This window comes from Macrobrachium nipponense, chromosome 1 (genome assembly GCF_015104395.2).
Source record: "Macrobrachium nipponense isolate FS-2020 chromosome 1, ASM1510439v2, whole genome shotgun sequence".
NCBI classification, from domain to species: Eukaryota; Metazoa; Arthropoda; class Malacostraca; order Decapoda; family Palaemonidae; genus Macrobrachium; species Macrobrachium nipponense.
In genome coordinates this window covers 134,006,542-134,022,945 of record NC_087200.1, presented here as the reverse complement: position 1 = coordinate 134,022,945, position 16,404 = coordinate 134,006,542, and the positions used below count along the sequence as shown (strand labels likewise).

Sequence of the window (16,404 nt, the reverse complement as noted above, 5' to 3'; positions counted from 1 at the left end):
CAGAAAAAAATACATAAAACATTAAAAGTCTCGGTTCAAATATTATTAGTTTTTCAGATGAGCAAGTTACATATAAGTTTTGTTTTCAGGTGCGCAGGTTCTAGAAATCTTATTTTAAGAAAAGTGCTTCAATTCCTGATACAAATTTGTAAGATTTTCATGGAAGATTTTTCCAAAGACCCAAGTCATAAAAGAACTAAGTTAAAGTTAAAGATTCCCGCCATGGAATCGTAAGATGATACAAAATAACAATACCTTATCTCTCTCGGTTACAAACTCATTTATTTTTTTAATTGTTTAGTGAACAGATAATTGTGCTTACTCGTCAATATTTATAAATCTAACATTTAAACCGTTATTTGTTCGTGCAAATCAACAGCTATGGTAGGGAGCAGCCCGGGTTTAGTGATGCAGATCAAATAAATGTTGTTCCGTGTCCATATACCAAATTTAATCAAAACTCAATTATTGGGACTGCAAGTTTGTGTGAATGTTTTTATCGTCGTATTTATGCTTTTAAACTAGTGCCTTTGGCTTAGCATTTTTTTTTTCGTGGTATTAATGAAAACTGCCAGGATAATTTTTGGTTATGGTTTGTATGGTGTTTATACGTTGCTGGGAACCAGTGGTTATTCAGCAACGGGACCAACGGCTTTACGTGACTTCCGAACCACGTCGAGAGTGAACTTCTATCACCATAAATACACATCTCTTACTCCTCAGTGGAATGCCCGAGAATCGAACTTGGGCCCATTGAGGTGGCACGCCAACACCATACCGACCACGCCATTGAGGCGCTCTGCCTAGGTAATAGACGTTTCATGATATGTTTTACAAAGACGGAAATAATACCTATCGATTCTTTGCCCTTCTATTTTCTACTCATCCCTTTCTTTTACTCTACTTAAGGCAAATTCAAATTGATGCTAGCTTCAACACATGCAATCAACAAAAGTTGCAATTGTTACATTAAAGGTTGAACTCTAGAAAAACCTTACGGATGACCATATGTCTGTCTGTGAATACTCACTCCATAATTTATTGGATGCTGGCAACATTGCGCTTAACTCTTTGGATATTTGACTGTTCTCAGTACCAGCATCGACGCACTGACTTTTAAGTCATATATATTAATACTGTCAGTATATAGATACTTAATAATGAAGATGCATAAGAATCGTTGCTTAGTCATAAGAAATGATAAATAATGCGCAACAGATAAGTACTGTTGGTAATACTACCTGTGTCTAAAGACGAAGGGTGATAAGCTCATATGCTTCCGACCCTCTACCCGACCATTTTAGAAAGAGTTTTCTCCTTTTGAATGTCGACAGCATACTTGACTTTTAACCTTCTGGGCACAAGTATCCGGAGCAGTAGTTTCCTTCTACTCAGCGGAAACTTGCTTAGGAATTTAATGGACTCTAGGCCTCTCTCCACTATGACTGTACGACCTAAGTAGAGCTTTTAAAAACTGCCCCCTTTGTGTATACGTACAAGAGATGTTAAGTGAGGAATTTTCCATCTTTGACTTGTGAATAGTTATGGAGTCATCCTTTCTTCGTTTGTGTGCATTTTCCTTTACTTCTGTCAAAACCCCTTATGTACAAAGTTCATTATAACAATTGTTGGTTGACCTAAAAATTCTTTCCTGTTTAAAAGTGAACCTTCTACCCCTGCTGCTATTGAAGCAGCTTGCTTACTTCCTCTATTATTCATATTATTTAAATCGCTGGGTATGTTAGTTATGGTTGTAGTCAATGTATTTCATTCTCTTTTTCGTTATAGTCATGTTTTTTCTATTCAGAGTTGGCATATGTTAATCACAAAATGATTAATATCAGCAATTTAATGTAATTGTATACAATAGTCTGAAATTCATAAGACGTCAACCACTAGGCTCTCAATTCAACCAAACGAGCTATTGGGTTTTTTTGGCCTGGATTGACTTTTCCCTTGGATGACAGTTGTGTTTGGGTTTTGTATGTTTAATACTTCATGAGACGTCACTCGCGTTTCATTGCAAAAAATGAATTTAGTAAAACACGTCAACGATGAAAGAGAGAGAGAGAGAGAGAGAGAGAGAGAGAGAGAGAGAGAGAGCTGGTTTACCAAAAGCAAGAGAAGATAATTCTCTGTTCCTTCAGTGCGAGGAGTGATAAAGAAATTCATCCCCATTATGCACCGAAGTGTTCTCGGCACAATCGAGTTATCTGTACAGCGTACAATGCTGTAAGAAGCTCTCAGCCGCTGCCCATGAAGTTTTCAGGCACTGCCCGGTGATGGCCTGTGTTGTTGGCAGTTCTACTGCGGTAAGCGACGCGCGGCCATGGCTAACTTTAACGTTACATGAAATAAAACTACTGAGGCTAAGGGCAGCAATTTAATATGTATGATGATTGGAGGGTGGACGATCAACATACAAATTTGCAGTCCTCTAGTTTCAGAGGGTTTTAAGATTTGGGGGCGGACGGGCAGACAAATAGACACCTCAATATTTTTCTGTGACAGAAAACTAAAAAGGGAGAACGATTCTGAATGTGACACTTCAGAGAGAGAGAGGAAGAAGAAGAGAGACCGTTTACCTAAAGCACAACGAGATATTTTTTCCACATCCTTCGAGTAAAGGATTTAAGTAAAGAAAATTCTATCTTCCGCAAAAAAGGTGAACGATTCTGAAAGTAACACATAAGAGAGAGAGAGACAGAGACAGAGAGAGAGAGAGAGAGAGAGAGAGAGAGAGAGAGAGAGACATCGATCAATATCAACGGGAAGATACTGTGTCATTTTCTTTGAAGAGAAAGCGAGTCATGAAATCAAACTCGGTGAAATTGCCTCAGAATTTGAAAAGTGGAGTGGCTGGTTTGACGGGAAATTATAAACCTTGACTGTGAAATGGATGGTGTGATTGTCTTCTTCTTCTGAACTGAAGGATACTTTGCAAAGAGGAAGAAATGACATAAAGAACATTCTTATATGATTTAAGTTTGAAAGGTTCAGATTCTTTAATTAGGAGAAATATAGTGTTGACTAAAGCTGAGACGAGGAAGACGACTAGTATTTAATAAAAGGGGAGAAGGGGAGGGTTCGTCAAATCATTCAGTATAAATCGTTGAACAATTTGGCAAGTTGAAACGTCAAAGTAGATGTGGTGCTACAGTGAAGGTAAAAAGCTGCAGAGGTAATCCATCAAGTAATTTAGGTATATATACTTAATACCTGAATACTTGTGCCGGTTTCACATTGGAATATATACGATGTAGTTGGCCTTATATTTCAAAGAATGCTAAAGATGAAATATTTATCGCTACTTGGATCTGTAAATGGTGATTTGAGCTTTTTTTTCGGTTTGTGTATTAATATATGATGTTTCATCTTGTATGTCTTAAGTTTAGAAGAGGAGTGTGTTTTTATCTTCAATTGACCTCACCTATTATATGCTTAATTTGTAAGTACTATGGATGTATGTATGTATATATATATGTATATATATATAGTATATATATATATATATATATATATATATATATATATATATATATATATATATATATATATTATATATATAATTACTGTATCAAACTCGAGAGTGCATAAATTACTTTGATAGTTGCGCTTAATCTTCTGATGTGATGGTCACTGATCATCAGTTTCCTTTCTCTCTGAGAAATACTATCCGCTGTCGATATAAACGATATGCATGAAAATCACCCCTTCATATTATCACCGTAATGAAAAAAAAGTCTATGTAAAAAGAATGAATTTTCATTCGAACAAAAACTGACCATTTATATTGTACACTGATATCTTTATCTGGAATAAATACTTGTAAATGTGGCTCAAGATTCTAACTTCGTTTAAACTATGTATATATTATATATATATATATATATATATATATATATATATATATATATATATATATATATATATATATATATATATATATAATAAAAGGAGTCCATAAAAACACCAAAATATAGAGAGAAAAGTACTATATTTCAGAGACTGCTGTCTCCCTCTTTAGGTATATGAGTGAGAAAAGTTTACAGAAAAGGTGGTATTTAAACCAAGAGATCCATCCACAGGTAAGCCAATTTAGGTCACCCCCGCTGATAATCTTCCTTTAATCTTCTTAAGCGATGGTTAAATGAAAATCTTGTCAATCACATCTGAATCCCATGCTCCTTTTGAGATGTTCAATACCTGCCTCTCTTTTATTAAGGCCGATTCAATCATTTGACTCTTGTACCGGCAGTTGCTGCTATACATTATACATGACAAATTCCAGTTTAATCTATGGTTATGTTCGTTTATATGGTTGAAAATAGCAGAGTTCTGTTGTCCATACCTAACTGACCATTTGTGTTGTATTAATCTCTGGGGAAGTGATTTTCCTGTAAATCCGATGTAAGATTGGTCACAGGCCTGGCATGGGATTTCATAATAAATGTGGCAATTTTAATGAATTCCTTTCAAAATTAAAAGCATTAGTGCCCAGCATCAAATTTAAAGTTGAATGGGAAACAGACAACAAAATTCCCTTTCTTGATGTTTTAATAATCAGAGATACGACAGAATATAAATTTACCATATACAGAAAACCAACGTTCTCACTTTCACACATTCACTACTTTAGCTATCACGACATTGCTATCAAGATAGGTGTAGCCAGCAACTTGTTCTTAAGAGCCTCACGAATTTGTTCCCCAGATTTCTTGGAAAAAGAATTTGAACTAATTCGTAAGCAACTTTAGTCTTTAAAGTATCCTGATCATATAATTGAGAAAGCATTCACAAAGCAAACAATTTTCTACCGACCCCCTAAAGACAAGACCAGAGAGACACCCAACAATAAGACAAAGATTCCTCACCTGGACAGGATAAAGACGTTGACTCAGACCCTCGGAAAATCTAACCCTTTTGCATTTACTTACCCAAACACCTTAGCCAAATCCCTGATTAACATCCAACAAAAGACATCCCCCAAGGACTCCGGGGTTTATGAAATCCCATGCCAGGACTGTGACCAATCTTCCATCAAATTTACAGGAAAATCACTTCCCCAGAGATTAATACAACACAAACGGTCAGTTAGGTATGGACAACTGAACTCAGCTATTTTCAACTGTATAAATGAACATAACCATAGAATAAACTGGAATTTGTCACATGTAATTTATAGCAGCAACTGCCGGTACAAGAGTTAAATGATGAAAATCGGCTTAATAAAAGAGATAGGTAGGTAATGAACATCTCAAAAGGCGCATTGGGAGCTTCAGATGTGATCGACAAGATTTTCATTCAACCAATGCTTAAGAAGATTAAAGGAAGAGTATCAGCGGGTGTGACCTAAATTGGCTTACCTGTGGATGGATCTCTTGGTATAAATACCACTTTCTCTGTAAACTTTTCTCATTCATATACCTGAAGAGGGAGACAGCAGACTCTGAAATATAGTACTTTTCTCTTTATATTTTGGTGTTTTTATGGCTCCTTTTATTAGATGGAATTTTGTTGTAACAGCAGATTTTTGACAATACCCAGTCATATATATATATATATATATATATATATATATATATATATATATATATACATAATATATATATATATATTATATATTATATATATATATATATATATATATTATGTATATATATATATATATTCATAATTTACTTGTTATCTCTTTCACCAGCTTTTCACATTTGCCACATACTATGCTTCATGATTAATTAATGCCTCAGGCTTTTTTCATAATAATAAAATAATAATAATAATAATAATAATAATAATAATAATAATAATAATAATAATAATAATAATAGTAATAATAATAATAATGAAAGTAACCCTATAAAAAGAATACAAAACTATCAAAAAATAAATTTGTCGCATCCTTTGCTTGAAACACAAGAGATCGATATATAATTAAAGCACAAAACTGACCGTGCATACAAAATGAAGTATAACTTGTGAAGTCGAAAGCTTTTTTTTTATGTCCTCATTTACCTAATCGGATAAAATCAATCTATTTAATGAGCTGCTAGTATGTGCAGCAATAAAATAAAATAGTTTTATCAAACAAAAAAGTAAATGGTCATTTACATGCGTATGTACCTTGTAAATGAACACTCCCAAAAACGTCTTTTGATCCTTTAAATATATAGAGGATAACATTGTAGTATTATATATTAATATATTTAATAGCTCTAATACGCAAAGAGTCATCAATTATCCATGATTTTTTCCTTGTTTTTATGAAGACAGAATTTTAATAATATTCACTGAAATCTTGAGCCACATTTACAAGTATTTAACATACATACATCATTTACATCAATACCGATTTACTCTCTAAATTAAATAACCAGGTACCATCGATTCAGTTTACTCTAGAATTAGCAAAAAGACAATTGCCTCCCTTTCTTAGACGTTTTGATACATAGAGAACCATTTCAATGTAAATTCAGTATTTATAGGAAACCGACTAACAACTTATGTTCATTTCTTCTCAGGCCACCATCTTAATATAAAAATATCAATTTTTTCCTCTATGTTTTTACGAGCATTGCGAATTGTCAGTCCACAATATTTGGATCAAGAAATTGAATACATAAGAAAAATAGGGAAAAATTTATGCTATCCTTGACATATATTAGACATTTGTTATAATAAAGCCCACAAAAAGTTTTATACTCTAAATAACACACAGAAAGAAAATTCTAAGAACATTCTCAGTTTGCCTTATTTTAACGGATTTGAAACCATTAAACCATTGTTAAAAGCTTTTAATGTCAACCTTGTTTTTTCCTATAATAACACACTAAAAAGAATGTTAATAAAAAATGGCCCCAGAGAAAGCAACAACATAATATATAAAATTCCATGTATGGATTGTCCCTCATTTTATCTCGGACAGTCCAGCAAAGGCTTAGAAGTAAGGCTAAGCCAGCATAAATATTCTGTAAAAACTGGGCAAAAATCTAATGCATTATTCATTCATTTAAGTGAAAACAACCACCAAATAAATTGGATTGATAGTTCAGTAATTGCAAGGTCAAGAGATGTCTTATCACGAAATCTTTTAGAATCTGCTTAATACAACTTACTTTTCATTGTAATTTCAATGTTAGTCGTGGCCTTTTTTTTTCATTTAGACCCTTGTATCTGTAACATGTTTAAGAATGACCTTAAAGATATAATTACTGACAAATTAAATAAAAATCAGTTGCCTTAGAGTTATTAATTTTTGTTGTAATGTATGTCTGACATGTATTGTGGAATATGGTTTTGCTTATCAAGTTCTGAATAGCTGTCACCTATAATCCTTTAATTGTCTGGAAATTGTATCTGAGATGATTGTTTTAAACCTTTAATTGCACCCATTATTTATGCTTGTTTGGGAAGGTTTCTTATCTTCCAGGTGTGTCGGATTCTAGGTACTAATCTCTTTATAATCCCTATCTGCCAGTTATACGAATCTTCTTGTATTGTCTTTTCTCATATTTATGTCAGTATCTGCTCAGTAAAGGACTTTTAAAGTCGAAAGATCTTGCAGACCATCCTTCGTTTATTTTTCCTTCGTGGCATTTATCTTTTTATTTATGGATTTATCACATTCCTAACTTTCGTGATTCAGTTATACATATATATATTATATATATATATATATATATATATATATATATATATATATATATATATATAATATATGTATGTATGTATGTATACATGCACATACACACAAATATATATATATATATATAGATATATATATATATATATATATATATATATTATATATATATATATATATATATATATATACACGCTTACATACATACATACATGATCTCGAAGGCAGTTCCCCTATTGCACTACGGTGGTGCTGACCCTTGCAATGGACCCAAATGTGGTCAACTAGGGTGCGCAATTTTTGGTAGGATCAATGTTATAGCGTGATTAACGAGTTTAAGTCCAAAACTCGGAACGAATTCAACCGCGATGACGAGGTTGATTGCCGTCCTGTGAGCGGGAAACGGCTCTTGAGTTCTGAGTTACTCCTGAGCATTGAAGAGCGTTCCCTCATGGACTCGCCCCTAGTGGATTGGAACTCAACCACTCAGCCTGTGACGTCCCCTCCACTCAAGGGCGAGACCATGAGGGAACGCTCTTCAATGCTCTGGAGTAACTCGGTACTTAAGAGCCGTTCCCCGTTCAGAGGACGACACACATCCTCTTCATTATGGTTGAATTTGTTCCGAGTTTTGGACTTAAACTCGTCAGCCACACTATAGAGTTAATCCTATGAGTGTGTATGTGTATGGGTATGTGTAGTTAAATATCTAAGGTGCATATATTAAATTTTTTTGTATGATTTTCGTACTTGGTCATTTGGCGTTGACATAACGTATTCAGGCCCAGGATTAAGGTGAATTAATTTAACTGATACATAATTCAGACAGCTCGGGCCTCTGTGTTATATTAGTTCTTACTCATGAATATATGCAATATGGATAAGTTCTGTTAGCCTTGAATATAGACCTTTTATTGAATAAAGTATTCCTTGATACCGGCTCGCACCTAATACATGTCTTGGCACAACAGTTTTTGTTTATCAGTAGTTTGTCTCATATATGTCTTTCTCCATGTTCATCTTTCCTTTTTACCTAAGCTATGACTTCAGATTCCTAGTCATCTGACTTTGTTTCCTCCTTCCATATTATGGAAACCACTCCAGTTAGTTCATGTATCATCATTTCAGGTCCAGCGAAAAGCATCTTACCAGTGATTCAACCATAACCTGCGGTTTTCATCTAAGTTCCTTCACTGATGACTTAGCTTCAGAAACTGTGAACACATTCATAGAGCATCAGGATCTTCGTCAATCAATCCTCATCACATCTATTATCCAAGACTTCGCAAAACTGTTCCGCCCAGCGTTGTCTCTCTTCTCCTTACGGTGATGTTATGAACCCATGCATCCATCTTTTCTTTTCAACCCCAGATATTTCATTAATAATTCTGTTGGCTAACCTAGCATTCACTCAACTTCCTGGATACATGGATGTGTCAACAACATCAGCCCCTTTGTTCAAATATTCCCTCTTTTTCTCATCTTGGTCTTCAATCATCTTCACTATCTAAATTACTTCAGTAACCGTGATCGATAAATGATAGGTTTCTTAAGCAAAAAGCTGTGGTAGTATTTCAGAATTTCTCTACAAAAATAAATATTCATGATTCTCACATAAATAAAAAGTTTTTATATTTTAAATTATGCAGAAGACATCTGTTTTGACAGAGCGGCTTCTACAAAATAAGATAAGGATTCTCTAAGATTGTTTCAGGAAATGTGCACCTTTCTGATATGGCGTTTATGGGAGAATGGCAGGCCATCAATCCTCCCTTGATTATGCACCGTATACAAATATTTTAGCCGCTTGGGCATCCACCTCAGGGTTCTCAATTAATAGAATTGGATGCGAATATATTCTTTATTCAAATCTAAAGCACTGAATTTACGCAATAATAGTTATATGGATTAATTGAATGTATGAACATTGGGAATTAGTCTTTATTAAGGGAATTTTCACATAAATCAGTGAAAAATATAATCCTTAGATTGTCAAAACGCAATGAAAAAGAAAACTAAACATAAAAATAGATAAAATAAATAAGAAACATTGAAATTCAGATATATTTAAATCATTGCAGTATGTTTTCCTATTCAAAATTATAATAGCCATAATATCCTAAAAGGGATTATTCAGAACTATATGCCTTAAAATTTGTAGTTAAACTTGAACCAAATTAAAACCATTCGAGGGCCTTACTCCAGTTTATATACATTTGGATTAGATTTTTTTCATCCTGCATGATTTTTTTATTTGAAGCGTCATAATCGTAACAATGCCGAAACAAACTATTCAATGAGCGCAACGCGTTCCTTGAATTTTCACATCATTCTGAGGGCGAGAATTCAACAGATTTGCATTTCGCTTACTTTCCTCACAGTTTATTGTTTCCCGAGTTGAAGGAAAATTTATTAATTTCCACATTAATCTTCCGTGATTCCTGGAAAGGTCATGCAACTATTATAAAGCCTCCGGTTCAAAGACGAAAGATTTTTAGGAATGGTGGAAAAATAATTAAACATTTAATCTCGTGAAACAGTGATTATTTCCACACGAAGAGTAAGACTAGAAATGTTTAGATGAAATTCTGAAAATAGCGGAAATATTTCTATATGCGCAATTGACTCATAAGTAAAGCATCCATGCAAAAACACAAATTGACCTCGAAAGATTATACCAATTGACAATGTAGTAAGCTTTTCTCGTGTGCATGAATACACATAGTAAAACATGTAATGAAATAATTTATATAATTTACATTAACGGCTGATAGAACTTCCAATAGAAAAAGAAGAATCACAAGCAGATACCACTGTTATAGAAGAGAAAAGTCTACGAGCATTCATCATGGCAATTTATGCACCCTCCGGACTGACATGGTGCACAAAAGGCAGTACATCTGGTGCTCAGTAATCCTCTCTGGGCAAATATGCAAATGTCATATCGCAAAGAGTTGGGTTCTCCCATACATTCCAAAGTTGCACTGGGTTTTTAATATTACTTGCATAATTATAAGATCTCTAAAATGGCGGTAAGTGAATTACCATCTATACTTACTGCCTGCAAGGAAGGGATTACTTTCATAGTAAGTAGATATACGCACACTCACAGACAGACACATGTTATATATATATATATATATATATATATATATATATATATATATATATATATATATATTATATATATATATATGCTTATATGTCACTAACCAGCGTGTGACAATATATTTAGCCAAGGCCAACACATTTGCGATGTACAATGCTAAAACCACAGCGAACATCTAACAAAGTAAACATAAAAGCTGAAAAAATTGAAGCATAATTATTCTAAGTCCAGCTAAAACAAGTACAGCAGGTACAGAACAGCTCAACAGGTGATTAAAAAGAAACAATCTTAAATAATTCGTTAACAACAAATGGGTCTAGTTTGTACATACCCTAGCTTACATTCATTAAGTCACTGTGATATCTAATAAAAGCAGATTCAGTTACATTTCTACGAGTTATGTTATAACAATATAAAATAACTTTTGCCCCTCTCAATGAATCGCATGATTAAAATTATTAATGTGTAAAAGTAAAGCATTCGACATTTGTCCCGTTCTCATACTATACCCATGCTGTTTAATTCTGGTCTCCAGTTCCTTCCCTGATTGTCCGTAATAAAAACTCTTGCAAGTCATGCAAGGAACTCCCGAAAAGCAACCCAGAAAAACTTTGGAAGAATTCCTAATTAGTCTAATTTTCAATGTACTTGAAAATTTAAAAACAATATTGATATTAGAATTCTTGCAAAAACTTGGAACCCACCGCAGGAGGTCATTATATGGTAAAAAAAAGGACATTATCATTGTTAAAAGCCATTCTCGTAGTTGCAGAATAAAAAGTTTATTGTGCTTTTAGCAAAACAAACTCAACAAAATATTTAGGATATTCTAATTTTTCTGATGTTAAAATTCTTTTCAAACTCTTCCTGTAACTACGAGAATGGCTTTTAGCAATGATAATGTATACTTTTTTACCATATAATGATCTCTTACGGAGGGTTCCATGTTTTTGCAAGAATTTTAATATTAATGTCGTTTTTAAATTTTCAAATACATTGACAAACATACTAATTAGGAATTCTCCCAAAGTTTCTCGGGGCTGCTTCTATGGGGCTCCTTGCATGAAGTGCAAGTGCTTTTATATCGGACAATCTGGAAGGGACTGGGGACCAGAATTAAACAACATAGATATAGCGTGAGAACAGAACAAATGTCGAATGCTTTATTTTTCAAATTAATAATTTTAATCATATGATTCATTGGGAGGGGACAAAAGTTGTCTTATATTGTAATAATATAACTCGTAGAAATGTAACTAAATCTGCTTTTATTATCATCACGGCGACTTAATGAATGTAAGCCAGTGTATGTACAATTAGATCCATTTGTTGTTAAGGAGATTTATAAGATTGTCTTTATTAATCACCTGTTAAGCTGTTCTGTACCTGCTGTACTACTTTCAATCGAACTTTGAATAATTATGCTTCAATTTTTTCAACTTTTATGTTTACTTTGTTTGATGTTCAGTGTGTTTTTAGCATTGTACATCGAAAATGTGTTGAAATAACTCGAAAGAGCTCGGTACTCCTTTTATTTTTCCTGTGATCTTGGCTAAATATTCTATATATATATATATATATATATATATATATATATATATATATATATATATATATATATACTATATATATATATTATAGTATTTCAGAGGGTTTCGTGATACATCTTAGTAGACATCAAGATTAATTAAAGAAACGTTTCGCACAACACAAACACTGTGCATCATCAGTCTGTAGAAATAAAAACAATTACATTATAAAAGGAACTCAAAATAAATACTAAAAATATTAAATCATTAAAATACCGTAAAAGTTTAAAAGTTAAAGATTTTAAAAACAAGGCAATAGAACCAAGAGAGAGAGAACTAAGAACACCAACCATCCATGGTAAGAGACAGAGAAGGAATGGCAAACTTTGGGGTTCCAAACAAAACGACAGCTATGCCAGATACAAAGGTGGAAACAGCACTTCTCCATTATTGGTTATACGAGGGACCCAGAGCACTTAACTACCTTAGAGTCCTTACTCATTAAAAGGCTGGTTCCTTCATTAAACAGTAACTCTACGGCTTCACCTTTGTATCTGGCATAGCTGTCGTTTTGTTTGGAACCCCAAAGTTTGCCATTCCTTCTCTGTCTCTTACCATGGATGGTTGGTGTTCTTAGTTCTCTCTCTGCCGTTTGTGGTCCATATCAATCCGGATGGTGTATAAATTCGCATGATGAATGCTCTTAGAATTTTCCACTCTAAAACAGTGGCATTTGACGGTGATTTTCTTTCTTTTTCGGAAGCCCTATTATCCGTTATGTAAACTGTATAAATGGCTTGAATACCGTGTTTCTCTGTGAACTACATGCTCACGAAAAAAAGCTTACTAAGTACGCATTTTTATTATTCTTTTGTAATCATTTCAATTTTTTCGTTTTTAGTTGTTTCCATCTAGAAATATTTTCACCATTTTCAAAGATTTTCCTAAGGCTTCTTTTATTATTGTTATTTTTCCTGATAAAATAATGACTGCGATACTGGGTTATATCTATAAAAAAAAATTCCACTGTTGTAAATATCTCCTTTCTGAGACTGAGAATTTATGGAAAAGTTCTCTGACTCCAGTTGGAAAAAATCAGAGGTTAACCCTTATTTGAGGGCAAGATGCAGTGTAAACAAGTAAAAACATGAGCACGAGGTTTCTTCAGCGTAAACGGTTTCCTGTACACCGTATAAAGCTGTATAAAACTTTCAGCTACGGCCCATGAAACTCTTAACCGCATTCCATGTTCGAATCTCAATCCGGAACGTGAAGGACGGAAGGGTTGTTTCCTAAAAATCCGCTATGCTTTTGTTGTCCTCAGTAGTGAATCATGTGCCTGATTGCTAGATGGTTACTGTGGACAAGATAAAAAGAAAAAATAGAGGGCTTCAACGAGGTAATCCTCACCCAAAAAGAGTGAAACCATTTATATTATAATCTCTCTCTCTCTCTCTCTCTCTCTCTCTCTCTCTCTCTCTCTCTAAGAAATGTTCACCTACCCATTTTCTGATTAAATTCTCCTAACTAAATAATTTCATTGTATTTTTTGGGGTTTGTAAATGTTCCGTTTCATATCCTCGTACTGTTCAAGAAGTCTTATTCATTTTTATATAGTTAGAGACTATTCTTAAAATCAGATCAATGATTCTTTGCATTAAATGCGACATCAAACATCAATGTAGAGTCTGACTCTGGGAAATACTAGAAAAGGTCTCGGAAGGGATTTTTCTTTTTCTTTTTACTCTTCATCTCCGCTGACTTTAAATGGATATCAGATTTCAGCAGATGAACTCAGCTTCCGTGTTTTCATGAAGTGATTCACGACTTATAAGAATAAATACAAGAAATAGGTATATCATCTCTAAATGATGCAAATTCCATTTTTCCCTGGACATCATCTCTGAATGATGCAAATTTCATTTTCCGTGGACGTCATCTCTGAATGATGCAAATTCCATTTTTCCCAGGCCATCATCTCTGAATGATGCAAATTCCATTTATCCCTGGACGTCATTTCTGAAAGATGCAAATTCCCTGAATTGATCTAATAGTCTTCATATCGGGTTTCTTTGATGTCACTATGTAGGGAAGTAGACGGTCTTCTTTCCTTAAGTAAAAGACTTTTTTTTTCGAAGATCAATATCTATCTCTGTTGAGAACATTCGGAAACTCTGGGTAACACAGCCTATTGCTTAAGAAAGGTATATTTTTTATTATTATAATTTTTTATGATGACTACTGGACAAGTTTAGATAGCAGAGTTCATCGAAGATGAAATGTGAATATATTTTGATAGAGAGTCTTAAAGAAGTTGACAAAGCCATTTATTTCGGATGTTAGAGCAGCCCAGAACATTACTAATTAAATATTCCATGTGTGAAATGAAAAAAGAAAATATCTGTCAATAGGAGAGATGGTCCAGTGTTCAGATTAGGTAAAAAACAAAGAAAAAAAGATAACGTTGGATGGAACATTTTTATGAGCCATGAATAACGGAGATGAACGGGTTTGGCTGTTGCAGTACCTGAGACTGACAGAAACTGGACGACCCTACGAAGAAAACCACAGTTTCTGAAGCGGAGTCATTCATAAAGAATCTAAAATGAAAACACCATAACCGAGAGGGCTGGTGACAAAATAATAATAATAATAATAATAATAATAATAATAATAATAATAATAATAATAATAATAATACAAAAAGGCAAAGTAACGAGAACTGAAGGGATAAAGCTACTAGATGGGAGCAACATCAAACGCATATATGAGACAGGATACAAATACCTGGGAATAATGGAAGGAGGGATATAAAACACCCAGAGATGAAGGACACGATCAGGAAAGAATATATGCAGAGACTCAAGGCGATACTCAAGTCAAAACTCAACGCCGGAAATATGATAAAAGCCATAACACATGGGCAGTGCCAGTAATCAGATACAGCGCAGGAATAGTGGAATGGACGAAGGCAGAACTCCGCAGCATAGATCAGAAAAACCAGGAAACATATGACAATACACAAAGCACTACACCAAGAGCAAATACGGACAGACTATACATAACACGAAAGGAAGGAGGGAGAGGACTACTAAGTATAGAGGACTGCGTCACCATCGAAAACAGAGCACTGGGGCAATATCTGAAAACCAGTGACGACGAGTGGCTAAAGAGTGCATGGGAAGGAAGGACTAATAAAAGTAGACGAAGACCCACAAATATACAGAGACAGGAGAATGAGAGACAGAACAGAGGACTGGCACAACAAACCAATGCACGGACAATACATGAGACAGACTAAAGAACTAGCCAGCGATGACACATGGCAATGGCTACAGAGGGGAGAGCTAAAGAAGGAAACTGAAGGAATGATAACAGCGGCACAAGATCAGGCCCTAAGAACCAGATATGTTCAAAGAACGATAGACGGAAATAACATCTCTCCCATATGTAGGAAGTGCAATACGAAAAATGAAACCATAAACCACATAGCAAGCGAATGTCCGGCACTTGCACAGAACCAGTACAAAAAAGAGGCAGATTCAGTGGCAAATAGCCCTCCACTGGAGCCTGTGCAAGAACATCAGCTACCTTGCAGTAATAAGTGGTACGAGCACCAACCTAAGGAGTGATAGAAAACGATCAGGCAAAGATCCTCTGGGACTATGGTATCAGAACGGATAGGGTGATACGTGCAAACATACCAGACGTGACGTTGATTGACAGAGTCAAGAAGAAAGTATCACTCATTGATGTCGCAATACCATGGGACACCAGAGTTGAAGAGAAAGAGAGGGAAAAAAATGGTTAAGTATCAAGATCTGAAAATAGAAATAAGAAGGATATGGGATATGCCAGTGGGAATCGTACCCATAATCATAGGAGCACTAGGCACGATCCCAAGATCCCTGAAAAGGAATCTAGAAAAAATAGAGGCTGAAGTAGCTCCAGGACTCATGCAGAAGAGTGTGATCCTAGAAACGGCGCACATAGTAAGAAAAGTGATGGACTCCTAAGGAGGCAGGATGCAACCCGGAACCCCACACTATAAATACCACCCAGTCGAATTGGAGGACTGTGATAGAGCAAAAAAAAAAAAAAATAAAAAAATAATAATAATGATA

At 34.4% G+C, this 16,404-nt stretch overlaps 1 non-coding gene and 1 pseudogene across 1 annotated transcript; one reads left to right on the top strand and one right to left on the bottom strand.

Moving 5' to 3' along the window:
• The first annotated feature begins 7,954 nt into the window (after nt 1-7,954).
• On the top strand, nt 7,955-8,133 carry LOC135220390 (small nucleolar RNA U3; annotated as a pseudogene).
• Nucleotides 8,124-8,327, bottom strand: LOC135220389 (small nucleolar RNA U3). The gene has a single exon (XR_010315696.1). It is a non-coding gene; the product is annotated as a small nucleolar RNA U3 (small nucleolar RNA).
• Between the last annotated feature and the right edge of the window lie 8,077 nt (nt 8,328-16,404).